Source organism: Stomoxys calcitrans, chromosome 4 (assembly GCF_963082655.1).
Source record: "Stomoxys calcitrans chromosome 4, idStoCalc2.1, whole genome shotgun sequence".
In the NCBI taxonomy this organism is placed as follows: domain Eukaryota; kingdom Metazoa; phylum Arthropoda; class Insecta; order Diptera; family Muscidae; genus Stomoxys; species Stomoxys calcitrans.
In genome coordinates this window covers 57,672,515-57,688,668 of record NC_081555.1, presented here as the reverse complement: position 1 = coordinate 57,688,668, position 16,154 = coordinate 57,672,515, and the positions used below count along the sequence as shown (strand labels likewise).

The 16,154-nt window shown below is 42.6% G+C and overlaps 1 protein-coding gene across 1 annotated transcript in view; it reads left to right on the top strand.

Annotated features, from left to right (window-relative positions):
- LOC106087131 (dmX-like protein 2) overlaps positions 1–16,154 on the top strand; it is a 552,769-nt gene that overhangs the window by 491,988 nt on the left and 44,627 nt on the right. The gene's annotated exons all lie outside the window — the stretch shown is intronic.

Genomic DNA, 16,154 nt, shown 5'->3' with positions numbered 1-16,154 from the left:
CAATAATTTTTTTTTGCTTCGAAATCTATTTTATAAAACAGGAAAAGATAAAAGTTGGGCGTAGTCACAGCGCCGAGTCTACGTTCTACTTTTTATACATGAAAACTGTTTTGATATATAGTCAGACTTTAATTTTGCATACCTATTGAAATATTTATATTTCCTTGTAAGATTTTCTTACGACAGGACCTAAATTGTGGCTACTACAGCCTTGAAAAGCCATATATGGTGTAAGATATATGAGGCATTCTCCCAAAAAAAGTGCTCACATTTATTTTAACAACAAATGTTTTAGGTTAAGTTAGGTTGAAATTAGGGTGCGGATATTAATCCGCCCCATGCCACTATTGACATACACCTAAGCCAGTAATCGGCTTGTTGTGCTCTCTAAAAACTGAAAAAAAAACGTATTCTCGAAAAAGAAAATCTAAGATATAAAGTCCGTGCTACTTACAAAATCCTTAATTGTTTTCCATGCCACGCCCCTAAGTTTGTTCATGTCTGAGATTATGTTACTACGCAAGTACCGGTATCTCTTAGACGTGAAAGGCTTGTTGTGCGCTCTAAATACTACTCAAAAAATAAAATCTAAATACGGAGTTCCGTGCTACTTATAAAATCATTAATTGTTTTCCATATCACGCTCCTTAGTTGGTTCATGTCCGGTATTGTGTCCCACCTAAGTACCGGTGGCCGGACAATGACATAGGAAATGCTCCAATGTCCCATTATCTTCCCCGCATGCCCTACACATGCTATCACATGCCGCACCGATTTTACATAAGTGAGCTCATAGTCCTATGTGTCCCGTTATGATACCATTAGCTATACTGACCTCCTTCTTACTTCCTTTCAGTAATAGCTTCGTCTACTCACGATCTGGATCCCCCCATAGGATTTTCGCCGTCCTACCGACCGTTTCGCTGTTCCACAATGTTGCATGCGGATTCGTCACCCACTCCCTTAACTTCGCGTCGACGCAGTCCGTCGGCTTCGGGTAAACCAAGTTTATCGACGGAAGTCCTCTGGCCTTCACTGCCAAATCGTTTGTCCTTTCATTCCCCCTTTCTCCATTATGTCCCGGCACTCAAACGATGCGGATTTTGCCATACTCAAAGAAGGCATTAGTCTCCTTCTTACACTGCAAGCCTGTTCGTGACCATAACCTCCGGGTTGTTATTGCCCTTATGGCAATTTTACTGTCCGTAAAGATGTTCACACTCGACGTTCTCGCGATAGCACTACACCACCCTGCGCTGCCGTGATCGCCCGGATCTCCGCCTGCAGGACCGTATTATGGTCAGGCAGTCTAAAAAAGATCTCAATCCCTGGGTCTCAATGTACAATAGACCCCCTCTAACTTTGTTCCATCCGTGTAACATGATCTTTCAGATGGCAATACTAGGATTCCGTCATTCCAAGTCTGTGCCGCTGACAGCAGTGCCTTGCACTCGACCTGAAGGTTTAGCTCAGGTATCCGATCGGAAACCTCTTTCATTCCTTCCAAGTTTCCTATCGTCGCCTCGATTATACCGTGATGGTATGAGCTACTCCCATCCTCGATCCATTCTCCTATCGACTTATGTCTCATAGCCGCAGTCATATTTAAACTGTATGTCAATGGTTCGTTTATCTAGAATGGACTCCAGTGTCCTAGTGGGCGTGGTCCTCATCGCTCCGCCTATGCCAAGACAACATTGCTGTATGGTCCTAATGTTGCATTTTTTCTCCATAGCAATCCACCAATCTACTGAGTCGTAAGTAAGTATTGGTCTAATTACGCTCATGTGGAGCCAGTGGACTATCCTCGGATTCAGTTTCCTGTCCAAGATCACACCAAGGTATTTGACCTTGTCAGATATCAAAATCGTTTAATTGAGAAAACGTTCTGCGTTAAATTGACCAACCTTCGTCTTCCTCGTGAACAGCCATATTTCAGTCTTCTCTGGGTTAACATTGAGACCCCTCTGTCTATCTCAGTCATATGCCATATGCAAGACCCTTTCCGCCCTTCTACATAACTGGTTCGGATCCTTACTCTTTAAAAGTATTATAACATCGCCTGCGTAGCAGACGAGTTCAAATCCCTCCTCAGTCAGCATCCGTAATAGATAATTTATGGTGGTCACCCATAGGAGTGGCGATAAAATGCCCCTTGTAGCGTGCCTTGTGTCAATGTCTCCCTTAAATTTATGTCACAGGACCCACAATTTATCCACCTGTTCCTTTGCTTTATGCTTTAACCTGTCTCTAAGGAGCGGGTCCACCTGAAACTGGTCTAAGGATTGGATCAGTATGTCGGTCCGCATATTGTTAAAAGCCCACTCGATGCCAAAGCATACCGCCATGTATACTTTTGGCATCGAAGGATCTTTCTATTTTATGCATAACGTCGTGCGGGCAGCCTCTCGAACTACTCCTGTTTGTATTTGAGTAGTTCCCTGGATGTCCTACTCTTTATCATGGCGTCCACAATGCGTTCCATGGTTTTGAGTAGAAAGAACGTATAGCTTACAGGACTTTAGACCTTTGGTGTCGCATAATTTGCCTTCCAGGGCTTGGGTATAAATACCATGCTTTCACATACAAACCAAACCAGGTTTTCAGAGCATATGTAAGTCCCAGGCACGCTGTGAAAATATTGGCCAGGTGGGGCGCCAGATAGTCGCCCTCCTTCTGTATTAACGCCGAAAATGTTCTATCAGGTCCGGGTGACCTAAATGGTTTGAAGTACCTCAAGGATTGCTTCACCAATACACATCCCAATAAACTTCCACTTTTTTACGACGTGCACAATTAAAAATCGGATTCGGCGCTGGCCGTGCTATTCTAAACCTAATGCAGCGATGCTCAGAGAAAGAGCGTTCCATGGAAACCTTCCAATCCTGAACCTCATCGATTAGATTTTTCGAACATATCTTCACATCTAATACCTCCTTCCTAATCCTATTAACAAGGTAGCGGTGTTACCAATATTAAGTGTTTTAGGTCGTTAGTATTCAAGAACTCTGCCAAGGCTTGGCCCCGCTTATTAATGTTGGTACTACCCAACAAAATGTGGTGAGAGTTCGCATTGCACCCTATTTGTACCTCGTTTCCTGTCTGTTTCGCTTTCCTCACCAGCCGCTGCAGCTCCGACGTGGGTGGCGGAGACGGAGAGTCGGAGTGGGTGGCAGATAAAGTGATGCCAAGTATGTTCCACCGTCTCCCTGTCTCACCACAGTTGCATCCGACGTTGACAATTGTCAGGAAAATTTATAATTAAAATTTTTATGACAAATAACGCAGGTCCTCGGCTAAGTACCAGTCGGAAACACCACCTTTACTTAAAGGCTGGGGACGAACTGTGCATCCCTTTGGTTTATCAGTCTCTTCTTCATTAATTAGTCTGACGATTAGTTATGCGCTTACTCTCGAGCAAAGGTGCCAAGGCACCCACACCTATAGCAGGGGTCTGACACCTGACACGCTACGGTCTGACACCACCACCGCAGCTATTGGGTCTTTGGAGTCCATATCTAGCCTACTCCAAGAAGGCTTTACAATTTTTCATAATAGGTAGTACCTATTCCAAGATACGGATGTTTTTTCTGTGTGGAGCGAAATAAAAACACGTCCGCCCCATTCAGCGGCTACTTTAGTACATGTAAAAACTAAAAGAAAGAGTATGAATTTAGGTCCGTGTATATAGAGTTGCCAAGAGAGACATTGAAAGCTGACAGAGTGTCAGGATTTAAACTTTTTAGAAGAAAAATCTTTGTTTTTATCTGTTTTTATTCCAATATTACGGCAGACGTTCTCAAGGACTAATAATTAATCAAAATCACGAAATTGAGCTTTGAAAAAGAAGAAATTTGAAGTCTTTTAACATTGCTAAAGTAAACACAAAACAATTTTCATTTAACGTGATGCTGCTACTCTCACTGTTTGATGTCACCTATAAAAACTGTATTATTAACCGTGGGGCTGTATTTGTTAACCGTGGGGCGGTAAATTCTCAAGCAGCTTTCAATGTCACTCTTAAAATTAATTCTTCTGTCGGGAGTGAATCTTCATCGGTGGTTTATTTCCCGTGGTAAGAACTTTACATTGGCCAAGGTTAGTTTGTGCCCAATCAGCGTACATGGGGCAGCAAGCGCTGTTTTTTGCTCCATCGGTTTGTCTGTCACTTTCATGTCTGAATTATGCGAAGAAAGTCTGAATTTTAGTTTAATCATTGTTGTGCCAACAGGCATACGTTGGACTTATCGCCGTTGCAGTTGATTTTGTAAACTACATTACATTTTTCCTCATTTTTTAATTTTAGATATTGGCTTGCAAAACAAATCGGTGACCGTCCTTGTTGTTTTTAGTGCCAGCTGATATTTTTCTTTAATATATATGTTGGACCAGCTTAGTCCCTCTGAAAATCCTGGTATATAGGTCACACTCTTATAAATTTTCCTTCTGTTTCCACAACTGGCCTTTGGTCCGTAGTGGTTTCCTTATTTCACTTGGCTTTCCGTAGAAGTGAATTTATTCTAAAGTCTCAGAAGTCGATTTCCTTGAGAATGTTTCCCCATTAAGATCTATACTTTTGCAAGCGTTAAAACCAATTGTCGAAGCACTTTTGTCAATTTGAATGAGGTATCTTCAAAACATGCATTCTGAACGCATCAACCGATTCTTCAGGTGTCGAAAAACGTTGACCTTTCATTTTAATTTTCACATACGTGCCAAGTCAGGACTATATGGCGGATGACTCAACAAATCGATGTTTTGACTAATTGATGTCTGATGAACTAGCGTCAAACGTAAGTGTAACATAAAACATGCTCAGTTTTATATTACACATACGTTTGCCGCTAGGTCATTTGACATCAATTAGTGGGCAAAGAAGAAAAAATGACGTAGAATAGTGTTTCTGATTTTTAGTTCTACCACCTTTTCTTATTTCGTCTCCTATAAATTATGAAAACATTAAGACTTATGAAGACATGATGGAAATTATAAGCATATATGACAATAGTTGGATGTAATTCAAACAAAAACAGATTATCGACCGATTTTAATTAAGTTCGAAGAAGAAATAAGCGACATCATTTAAGCTGAATATAGTTCTGGTTCTTCGTTAAAATTGGTCAACATTTATTTTTTGAAATATTTAACAATTATAGTTGCTTAATGTTTTCAGTTTGTTTGCGTAAAATTGTATGGAAATAAAATTTGTAACCAATAGCCCGACATAAACAATAACCTGTTGAGAGTAAAAATGAGCAATGACAAAATTTCATCAAAATACTGAAGCTGATTCGTCGAAACTTTCACTAGAAAACTAAATATTTTAAAGGCTTTGAAATATTAGGATCGGTCTATGAACAGTGTGTTGGCAATCAGTACAAATTCAGCTCTAACTTTATGAAATGTCACCGCCGATGGGTCAGTTCCTGCACTTAATAGCGACCACAATTAAAAAAAAATGAGGTGTCTATACCAATTTCAGAGTAACAGAAGAATTTTGACATTTTTCAATTTGGAAAAAATGTGGGCCCCTCAAAATAAAATCCTGGCTACGTCCCTGCCTCCCATATATAATTTTCACACGATATGGACTTTTAAAACTGCAAAAGCCACAGTTTTGGTCCAATCTTTACAAAATTTTGCATTCGATGTTTCGTTTAACGTCTAAATACGTGTGCAAAGTTTCATTAAATCGGTTCAGATTTAGATATAGCTGCCATAAATGAGGCATTCTCACAAAAAAGCCACTTCAAAAAAGTGCTCGTATATTTTGGCAACTAGATGTGTTTAAGTACATGTAAAAAACTAAACGAAAGATTTTGAATTTAGGTCCGAGTGATGTGGGGTTGCCACCCTGTCAGGATTCAATTTTTTTAGCAGAAAAATGTTTAAACCGCTTTAACATAACAAATGAATGAATTTAAAAATGCCTTAAAATTTTTTGTGCAGAATTTCCTAAGTTTTGCAAATATCTATCACAAAATTTAAAAAAAATTCTCATTTTTCAAGTATTTTGCCTGTTAGGGCGAAAATCATTAAATTTTTCAATTTATGTTTCTTTTAAATTTTTTTTTAGAAATTTTTAAGCCTTTGTGCCTCCTTTGATTTTTTTCAATTATGCCTGAAAATGTTTCTTATTTGGTCACCTTTCTACCCTACGACCGATTGTAATAACATCGTCATTCCTCTACGGTTTCTCACGAAATTTTGCATGAGGGATTTTTTATGACTTCCCACATAACTGGTGAATTTCATTGAAACCGGTCCAGATTTGGATATAGCTCTCATATATATATATCGCACGATTTGGACTAATACGTCAATAATTTGGTAATTTCTTAACCGATTCTCTCGAAAGAATTTCTTTTATTATTCCCGTCGTTACTTGTGTATTTAATAGAAATCGGCCCAGACATGGATATAGCTCCCATATATATTTAAGTCCCATATATATGGCTTATTTTAATTTGTATGAGATACAAATTAAAAATCTGCTCAGTCTAACTTTCTCCATTTTAACAAATCTTATTGCTTTACAGAAACGAAATCGTTTTTACCTCGTAAAATACGGCTATTTGTATCTTATTCACAAAAATTAATTGATAAATTTCTTATTCCTTCACCTTCCTTCACATTTCACCTTTGCCTTCTCTTGCTTGTTTAACAAGTTGGCGGGAACATCCAAATGTCTTTGCCACGCTTCTATCAGTCCATGAATCTGGCAGAAGTTTATTATTTTTTACTTATTTATGATTATCTTATAATTAGAGTGTAGATTTATTTTTATATAATACATCCGACTAAAGTAGGTTCTTAATAAATAAACTAGTTTACTATAAATAAAAAGTGGAACAAAACAGTGTTTACAAATAAAAAGTGTTAAAAAAACAGCCGTATGTAATTGGGAATTTAACAAAAAGCACAAATAAAAAATAATTGCAGAAACAGAATAATTTAAAAAAAATTCAAAGCAAAATTTAAAGAAATTAAATTTTATTTAACTATGAGAAAAATTGAATGAGGTCATATTTTTTGGGTCTACTACTCTGTGGATCATCAAACTTATTTTTTAAATTTTCAATAATTTGCAAAAAGTCTTCAGATATATTACAGTCCTTAATAGAATTCTTGTTCTTATGTAAGTAATTTGATTTGAAGTGTCATGGAAAACAATTAGGGATTTTGTAAGTAGCACGGAATTCCTAACTTGGATTTTCCTTTTCGAGGCGTTTTAAACCTCCACTTTGTTGATGGAACGGCAAAGCAAAACTTGAAGCAGAGTGCAGAAAAAAGGGGATGTCACGGAACTTTATCTTCCAACAAGATAAAGATCCCAAACATACCGCTCTAGATTCCATACTTTGGATAATATATAACTGTACGAAACATCTTAAAACACTATCTCAAAGCCCGGATCTCAATGGTAAATTTTTAAGAGAAGAATAGAAAAAGTTCGACTTAAAAAATGTGAAGGACTTAAAAACATAAAGAGCTAAAATATCACTTAAGTTAACATCAAAACTTTACCGTTTGAACCGTTGAGTGGAGCGGACGTTTTGTTACATCTCTCCGCAAGAATTTTCTTGTAACTCGTAATAGGTCATTATATTTGAAAGAAAAATTTAAGTCACTCAAAGATAACTACGGTAGAGATATCCATTAGGTGGTTGATGATCTGCGTCTGTTTCCAGTGGAGCGGCAGATCAAGAGCCCGAGAGGTGGCTTAAAATGGACTCCAAAGACCCAACAGCTGCTATGGTGGTATCAGGCCGTGGCATGTTGTCTACAACTGAAACCTCAACTAGTAGAGCGGCTGCTCCAGGCTCCACTAGCCGACAGATGATTGGTCAGCAGGGATAGATTCGGTAACTGCACCGCAGGCAGCCAAAAAGCTGCGGTCACCTAGCGGGCATCCCATGTTTAGAAGATCTAGGGCGAACAGGAGTAAGATGGGTTTAAAAACCTTTGCTAATGTCGCTAGAGACAGTATGGTGATGCCAGATCAGGGCTGCATACCTAGGAATAATTGGAGTGGGATAGTAAATGGACCGTCATCAGTACACACCGATGTCCTTGTGGAATTTTCTGGGTCTCTATCAGTTTGCGACGATGCAGGCTGGTATCAGGGCCGATACAGGCTTATTGCCTTCGGGGACCAACGCTTAATTGAAAACTATCGTTGTGCGCTTAAAATGATTGGTGACATCTGGCCGGGTGCCGCACTAGATTTAGTCAAGAAGGAAGAATCCTTCTCGACCAATGGCGATACCAAGGATTCCGATACAAGTAATTCCAATCATTCAACCACCGACTGGAAGATTGGTACAAAACCTGCAGTATTCGTACAAAACTCCGGCTGTCTCGCAGACCTCAGCAAGTCTGAAAGGGTTGTATCCTACGGATTCCACAAGTTGAAACTGAAGGTCTATAAAAGCGGTGGGTTTGAGGAATCAGGAGACGACTCAGCAGTTGTTGCTGAACACTTGCCTGCGGAACTATCGACCACATCGCTAAAGTCTGGCGGATTGCAGGACACTGAAAAGTTTCCCTGCCACATTCGAGACAGGAGGGGGTGGCATCGAAACGGTACCCGACAAGCCCGGCGTTGGTGGGTCATCCAGTTGGACTGGGCTGAAGGTGTGCGCCAGCGGGGAACCACGGAACTTAAAAGTACTTCGGCAGCAGCAGCTAGTGAAGCATCTAAGGAGGAAACGTTCACACCGCAAGTGTCCAATGTCCTGAGGAAGAGTAGTTCCACAGAAGGCGAGGCTAACACAAAAGTGGTGGAAGTTCTGAATCCTGACTATGGTCCGGTTTCTACAGATAAATCTTCACCATTGTAAGGCCGCTTCGGCGGCACTAAAGGTCCTTTTCTTCCGTCGCTAAGCACTGAAGATTTAGTAGTCAGCCTTGAAATAAACAAGTCTCATTGCTTTGTGGCTTCCCTATATATGGCAGACTATTCAGAGATGCCACCGTCAAACCTTAAGCCGCTAGTTGAAGCCGTTTCTGTAGGGAAGAAGAGCAGTGATGCTAATGCACATCACCAGATATTGGGAAGTTCGGATGTCAACGAAAGGGATGAGTTGTTTATCGAATATATTATAAGTTGCAATCTGGCGATTTGTAATAAAGGGGATAAACCGACCCTTATTACCAGGAACAGGCAGGATATACTATATATTACCTTTGTGTCGGAAGATATAAGTTTAAGGATATGCGACTGGGATGTGTTGGTTGACCACAGCTTATCTGATCATCGTTATATTAGTTTCAGCCTTGGAGAAAATACTGCAGAAGTGGTCCCACGGCTAAACTGAAGAAAGGCGGATTAGAATAAATTTCGGCACAAGTTCTGCACGTCTATCCCTTCTAGACCCGAAGAGGTAGTCGAAACTACGGAGTATATTAACATAGTGGTCAAGCGGATCACGAAGTCCCTGAATGACGCGCTTGTGTCAGCGTGCCCTAGTGCTAAGCCGAGGGGCAAACAGCGACCGCCACGGTGGACCTCAGAGCTGGTTGGGCTAAGAAAAGACTGCAGAAAACTCTTCAACAGAGCAAAGCCACAAGAGCACCACATGGTTGGGACATCTATAAGGCTGAACTAAAAAAATATATAGGCTAGCTTGGAAAGGGAATTCAGAAGTCAGAGAAGGTATGGCCATTGTCTAGTGAGGAAACACTAGAACTACTCGTTGATACACATTTTCCCCGAAATTCTGCAACGGACAACGTGGCGACAGAAGAGGTTGTCACTGATATGCATTCGTCGGAGGCCATTAGAAAATTGTGTCTGAGGCGAAAATCCTTTGGGCGACAAGAAGTTGCGACTCCTTTCAGTCGCCAGGCCCTGATGATGTATCACCGGTTGAATTACAAGCTGTATCTGATAGACTGGTTCCCTGGCTTAGAGAGATATACTCTTCTTGTATCAGAATGTAATATATACTTGTGGGATGGAAGGACACGAAAATCATTTTCATTCCGGAAGTAGGAAAACCCTACGACAAGAAGGCGAAAGATTTTCGTCCTATTAGTCTGTCATCCTTTATGCTGAAGACTCTTGAGGGGTTGATAGAAACATATCGTAGGGCAAAGATCCCTGGAGATCGCCTGTCGCGGCAGCAGCATGCATATAGTAAGGCAAGTCCACTGAAACAGCCTTTCACGATCAAGTCGGCTACATAGAGGGTTCTCTCGCTGTCAAGGAATATACAATGGTGGCATTTCTTGACATTGACGGTGCTTTCAATAATGTAAAACCGACGTCAATCATGAAGGAGTTGGAGTTTCTAGGCATCAACTCTACCGTAAGGAAGATTATTAATAACTTACTTACTAAAAGATGCATTATGGCAGGCTTGGGATCTATGGATCTAAAAAGATGGGTCAGCAGAGGAACCCCTCAGGAAATGCACTGTCGCCTCTACTTTGGAATATAGCTATTAGAAATATATTATTGTCTCTAGAAGAAAAAGGCGTTAATGTGGTTGTTGTTGTTGTTGTTGTATCAGTTTATTGTGTTCTATCTTTCGTCTGTTTGATTCTGTTGAGTGTCAAGACCCAGAAACTCCACGACTAAGATGGGGTGCGTCCACAGGGATCTGGGTCTGAATCGAGTGGGTCTGGCCGGGCAGTTAAACAGGTGACGTGTATCGTGCGGTCCCTGGTTACAATCGGGACATACATCTTGCACGTCGGCATCAATCCTAGCTCTGTGGGAATTGAGGCAGCTGCATCTGCCGGAACGTAATTGAGCCAGAACTACTCTGGTTTGCCGGGGGAGGTCGATTTCTTCGGGTGCAATGGGTGGCGGCCACACAGATAATTCGCGACCCATCGTTTCAGGCCTGGCTGGAGGGACGTGTTGGCGATGTCCTCAAATAATTTGGCATGGCTGACCGTGTCGAATGCCTTCGATAGATCCAGTGCCACGAGGACCGTCCTATCACATGGCCTGGGTTGATTGAAGCCACGGCAAATGTGTGTGGTGATGGCATGTAAAGCTGTTGTTGTTCTGTGCAGTCTCCGAAATCCATGTTGATGCTCGGCGAATGGAAATTCTCCTACGAGGCTCGGGAGGAGTAATGCCTCAAGCGTCTTTGCCACTGGTGAGAGAAGGGAGATCGGTCTGTACGACTCCCCCAAACTCGCGTCTTTCCCAGGCTTCGGTAACGGGATCACTCTGCCCATTTTCCAGACATCGGGAACTATAAGAGTGTTCAATGACAGGTTGAGGACAGTGGTAAGGTACTCAACTCCAGGTGAATCCAGATTCTTCAGCGTCAATGTAGAGATTCCGTCGGGGCCCAACGCCTAGGAAGATTTGGCGCCACGGATGACATTTGTAACTTCGCCCACGGTAAATTGTGATGGGTGTTCATCGGCTCGGAGACCACGAATACGGCGAATGGCTCTCCTCCTTGCCCTGTCTCTCTCGGGATGCACAATAAATTGACGGTTGAACAACCTGGCGCATCTCTTCGGATCAGTCACGGTTATCTCACCAAAAGTGACTGAGGTCCTGTCGTCCCGTCTACCGGGGTTCGAGAGAGACTTAACAGTGGCCCACAGTTTGCCTGCACTGGTGCCTAAGTTACATTGCTCCAAGTGTTCCAGCCACAAATTCCGCTTATGCTCGTTGGCCACCCTGTTTATTTCCAGATTCAGCTCGCTGATTCTGGGGTTAGCGGGGTGCATAGCACGAATCCCATCACGCTCGTCTGCGAGTACCACTGCTTGCGCCGGGAAATTGGGTCGCAGTTGGGGTATTCGACCGGCTGGCATAAAGCGACCGGCTGCTGCGTTGATGATGTCCCGGAATTTCCTCTCGGCCACAAGCACATCAGAGGGGGTGGCAGTTCACTGAAGCGGCGATTGGTATACTCTCTGAAGCCAGTCCAATCGGCCTTCTTTATAACCTCCGGCGCTCAGAGGTTATAAAGTAGGGTGCCGGTCGATGGTGAGAATTATGGGGAGGTGGTCTGACCCCAAAGAGATGACGGCTTGCCAGGAGACGTCACTCAGGAGATCAGGGGATGCAATTGAGATGTCTGGCGAGCTGCTGCACCTCCTCGTAATCTTAGTGGGGGCATCCTCATTCACGTGGAGCTATCTATCTGCTCTGCCATAGCTATGCCACGCTGGTCGTTACCTAGGGGAGAATGCCATGACGTGTGATGTGCATTAAAATCACCCAGAACCAGACGATTATGGCCAGATAGCAACCCACTTATGTGGGGGTTGTAAGCCTGGCCATTAATCGGGACACAGCTACCAATCGGCGGTATATACACGTTGTATATCTCTATCTCGGCAGTACCAGACCTGACTTCTACCCCCATACATGCCATGTATGGGTCACTAGCGTCAAGCGCAGGCGAGATAGGTCTATACTGCACGGAATGTGTATCACGAAGGCCAATCCCCCACCTCCATTCCTTGAGCGATCCTTACGTAGCACATAGTAACCGTGACAACTGTGCAAGCTGCAGGTGTTGGTCAGCTTTGTCTCCTGGATCGCTGCGACCGATATGCTCTTCCGACTCATAAAGTCTACGATCTCATCGATCTTGCCACGCAGTCCGTTGCAGGACTTCCCGGCACTGGCCTGGCAATAGTAGGGCTAGGGTGCTGTCGTTGCATAAATTGCCGTACGGGAGAGGTCGGGGTGGTCACATAGTTCGACGACCAGGATGCCGAAGGCGACGACGGCGACGCTTGTGACCCACTGCTGGCTATGTTCGCACAGCACCTTGCGACATAGCCAGTATGACTATACTCCCATGGTGAAGTTAGGCCAGAGCAAGAACGGAAATGTACCCACTCCATGCACCGGTTACACCTCACCCACACCGACCGATGATGAAGGCGGTTCTGGCAAACCGAACAGAACCAGGGTCCGGGGTTCTTTTCAATCCCGGCACGGACAAGAAGCGTGCGGAGAAGGCACTCCGGGATGTGCCTCTCCCATGACGAAAAAAGACGAACACATACACTGAGGCGGCAGCCCTTGCCGATGAGGATTCCATCGGGTCAATCCGGTGCGTACAACCGGCTGCCATGGGATTGTTGCGTTAATGTGGTCGCGTATGCTTATGACGTGGCAATTACGGTTAGGGGAAACTTTCCCAGCACTCTAGGAGATATAGTTCAGGAAGCTCTACGTGCAATAGCAAAGTGGGCTATCGAAAGTGGTCTCGGTATAAAATCCGGGTAAGACAGAATTAGTCCTTATCAGCAGGAGATACCTACTCCTTGGGAGGAGAAAATGTTCCATTTACAGAAAGCACAAAATACCTGGGTGTTTTGCTCGACAATAAATTGAACTTCAAATCCAACATTTTGGAAATGCCAAGAAAGACAACTCTTGCCCTATGCACCTGCATGAGAGCCATTGGCAAAAGTTGGGGGTTTAAACCGCGTGTCATGCACTAAGTAATTACTGCAGTTGTCAGACCTATAATGCTAAGGTTACCCAACCACTGCAGTATGTATCAAGCGGAGGTATGGCTGAGATATAACGTCATTACGACGATAGGCATAAAATCTTCTCGGACAGTCAGGCAGTCATTAAATCCCTGGAGAACGTATATATGAACACAAAAACCGCCCTCGACTGTCGCAGGTCCCTCAATGAGATTGCTAAACAGTTCAAAATTCTCGTGTTCTGGGTGCCGGGCCACCGAGGGCATTGTGAAGCGGACGAGGTTGCGAGACTAGGCCCTAACCCTACACATTCCACGGATACTGGAATCTGTGGGTATGCCTCTAGCGGCAGGTAAGGTAAGTTTTCAGCACCAGGCCCGAAGGACAACGAATGATAGATGGTCACAAAGAGGGCATTCTACAACTGTGTGGCCTAATCTAGACTTGAAGGGGTCTATCGCTTTGCTGTCAGTGGCTTGAACAGACGTCTCAGTCATTGTGTCCGTCACGACAGGTCACTGTCTAATCGGAAAACATGCTGCCAGACTGAAGGTTGTCAGTAACGACTTTTGTAGAAGCCGTGAGGACATCGAAGAAGAAGAAACTATAGAACACCTTCTGTGTGTGTGTCCCGCACTATCAGTTAGAAGGAGTTCCACTTTAGGTGCTCATTTCTTTGAGAATCTCTCTGATTTAGCGGATGTGAACATTCGCAAGTTATTAGGCTTTTTAAAGCGATCTGAATGGTTCAACGGTAGGTTCTAGAAGGCATCTTCCTTTTTCTGCTCCTGTGATATCCCAATGGATGAAATCGTCTAAGTGAGACTGAAGGCAGATTTCTACTTAAACCTAACTTAACCCAGCTAGGCTATCGTCGTCATACAGCTCGTGGTTCATACGACGACTATATTCTGCCTTAACGCAAACTGCTCCATTTATTTTACGCCTCGGAACCATATAACAACGCAGATGAACTACTTACTTAATCTAAAGAAGCATCTGTCATACTAAAACAACATGTGCAAAATTTCAGACAAATTGGGTAAGAATTGCGCCATCTAGAAGCTCAAGAAGTCTAATCGGGAGTTGGTTTATATGGCAGCTATATGAGGTTATTGACTGTTTTAAACCATAATTGGCACAGTCATAACAAATTACCTCATGGACAATTTCAGACAATTCGGATAATAATTATGCCCGCTAGAGGCTCAAGAAATCAAGATTCGAGATCGGTTTTACATGGCAGCTATATCAAAAGCGATATAGTTAATTTACAATTCCAACCGACCTGCATTTATAGGGGTCTTTGTGTACCCCATCCTATGGTGGAGGGTATAAAAACAAATATAAAAAATTGTACCCGAAACGAGAGAAAACGTACATTTACTGTCGCAAATGGTTCCATTTCGTACTTTCTTTACGAGTTAGTATGATAAGTGACTAAATGATTTTTTTAAAAATTCGTACATTTCCAATACCAACAAGTAAAAGCGTGCTAAGTTCGGCCGGGCCGAATCTTATATACCCTCCACCATGGATCGCATTTGTCGAGTTCTTTTCCCAGCATCTCTTCTTAGGCAAAAAAGGATATAAGAAAAGAGTTGCTCTGCTATTAAAACGATATCAAGATATGGTCCGGTTCGGACCACAATTAAATTATATGTTGGAGACCTGTGTAAAATTTCAGCCAATTCGTATAAGAATTGCGCCCATTGGGGCTCACGAAGTAAAATAGAGAGAACGATTTATGTGGGATCTGTATCGGGCTATAGACCGATTTAGACCATAATAAACACGTTTGTTGATGGTCATGAGAGGATCCGTCGTACAAAATTTCAGGCATATCGGTAATAATAATTGCGACTTCTAGGGGTCAAGAAGTCAAGATCCCAGATCGGTTTATATGGCAGCTATATCAGGTTATGAACCGATTTGAACCTTATTTGACACAGTTGTTGAAAGTAAAAATAAAATACGTCATGCAAAATTTCAGCCAAATCGGATAGGAATTGCGCCCTCTAGAAGCTCAAGAAGTCAAATCCCCAGATCTGTTTATATGACAGCTATATCAGGTTATGGACCGATTTTAACCATACTTGGCACAGTTGTTGGATATCATAACGAAATACTTGGTGCCAAAAATTCATTCCAATCGGATAAGAATTGCGCACTCTAGAGGCTCAAGAAGTCAAGACCCAAGATCGATTTATATGGCAGCTATATCAGGTTATAGACCGATTTAAACCATACTTGGCACAGTTGTTGGGTATCATAACAGAACACGTCGTGCGAAATTCCATTTCAATCGGATAAGAATTGCGCCCTCTAGAGGCTCAAGAAGTCAAGACCCAAGATCGGTTTATATGGCAGCTATATCAGGTTATGAACCGATTTGAACCATACTTGGCACAGTTGTTGAATATAATAACAAAACACGTCGTGCAAAATTTCATTTCAATCGGATAAGAATTGCGCACTCTAGAGGCTCAAGAAGTCAAGACCCAAGATCGGTTTATATGGCAGCTATATCAGGTTATGGACCGATTTGAACCATACTTGGCACAGTTGTTGGATATCATAACAAAACACGTCGTGCAAAATTCCATTTCAATCGGATAAGAATTGCGCCCTCTAGAGGCTCAAGAAGTCAAGACCCAAGATCGGTTTATATGGCAGCTATATCAGGTTATGGACCGATTTGAACCATACTTGGCACAGTTGTT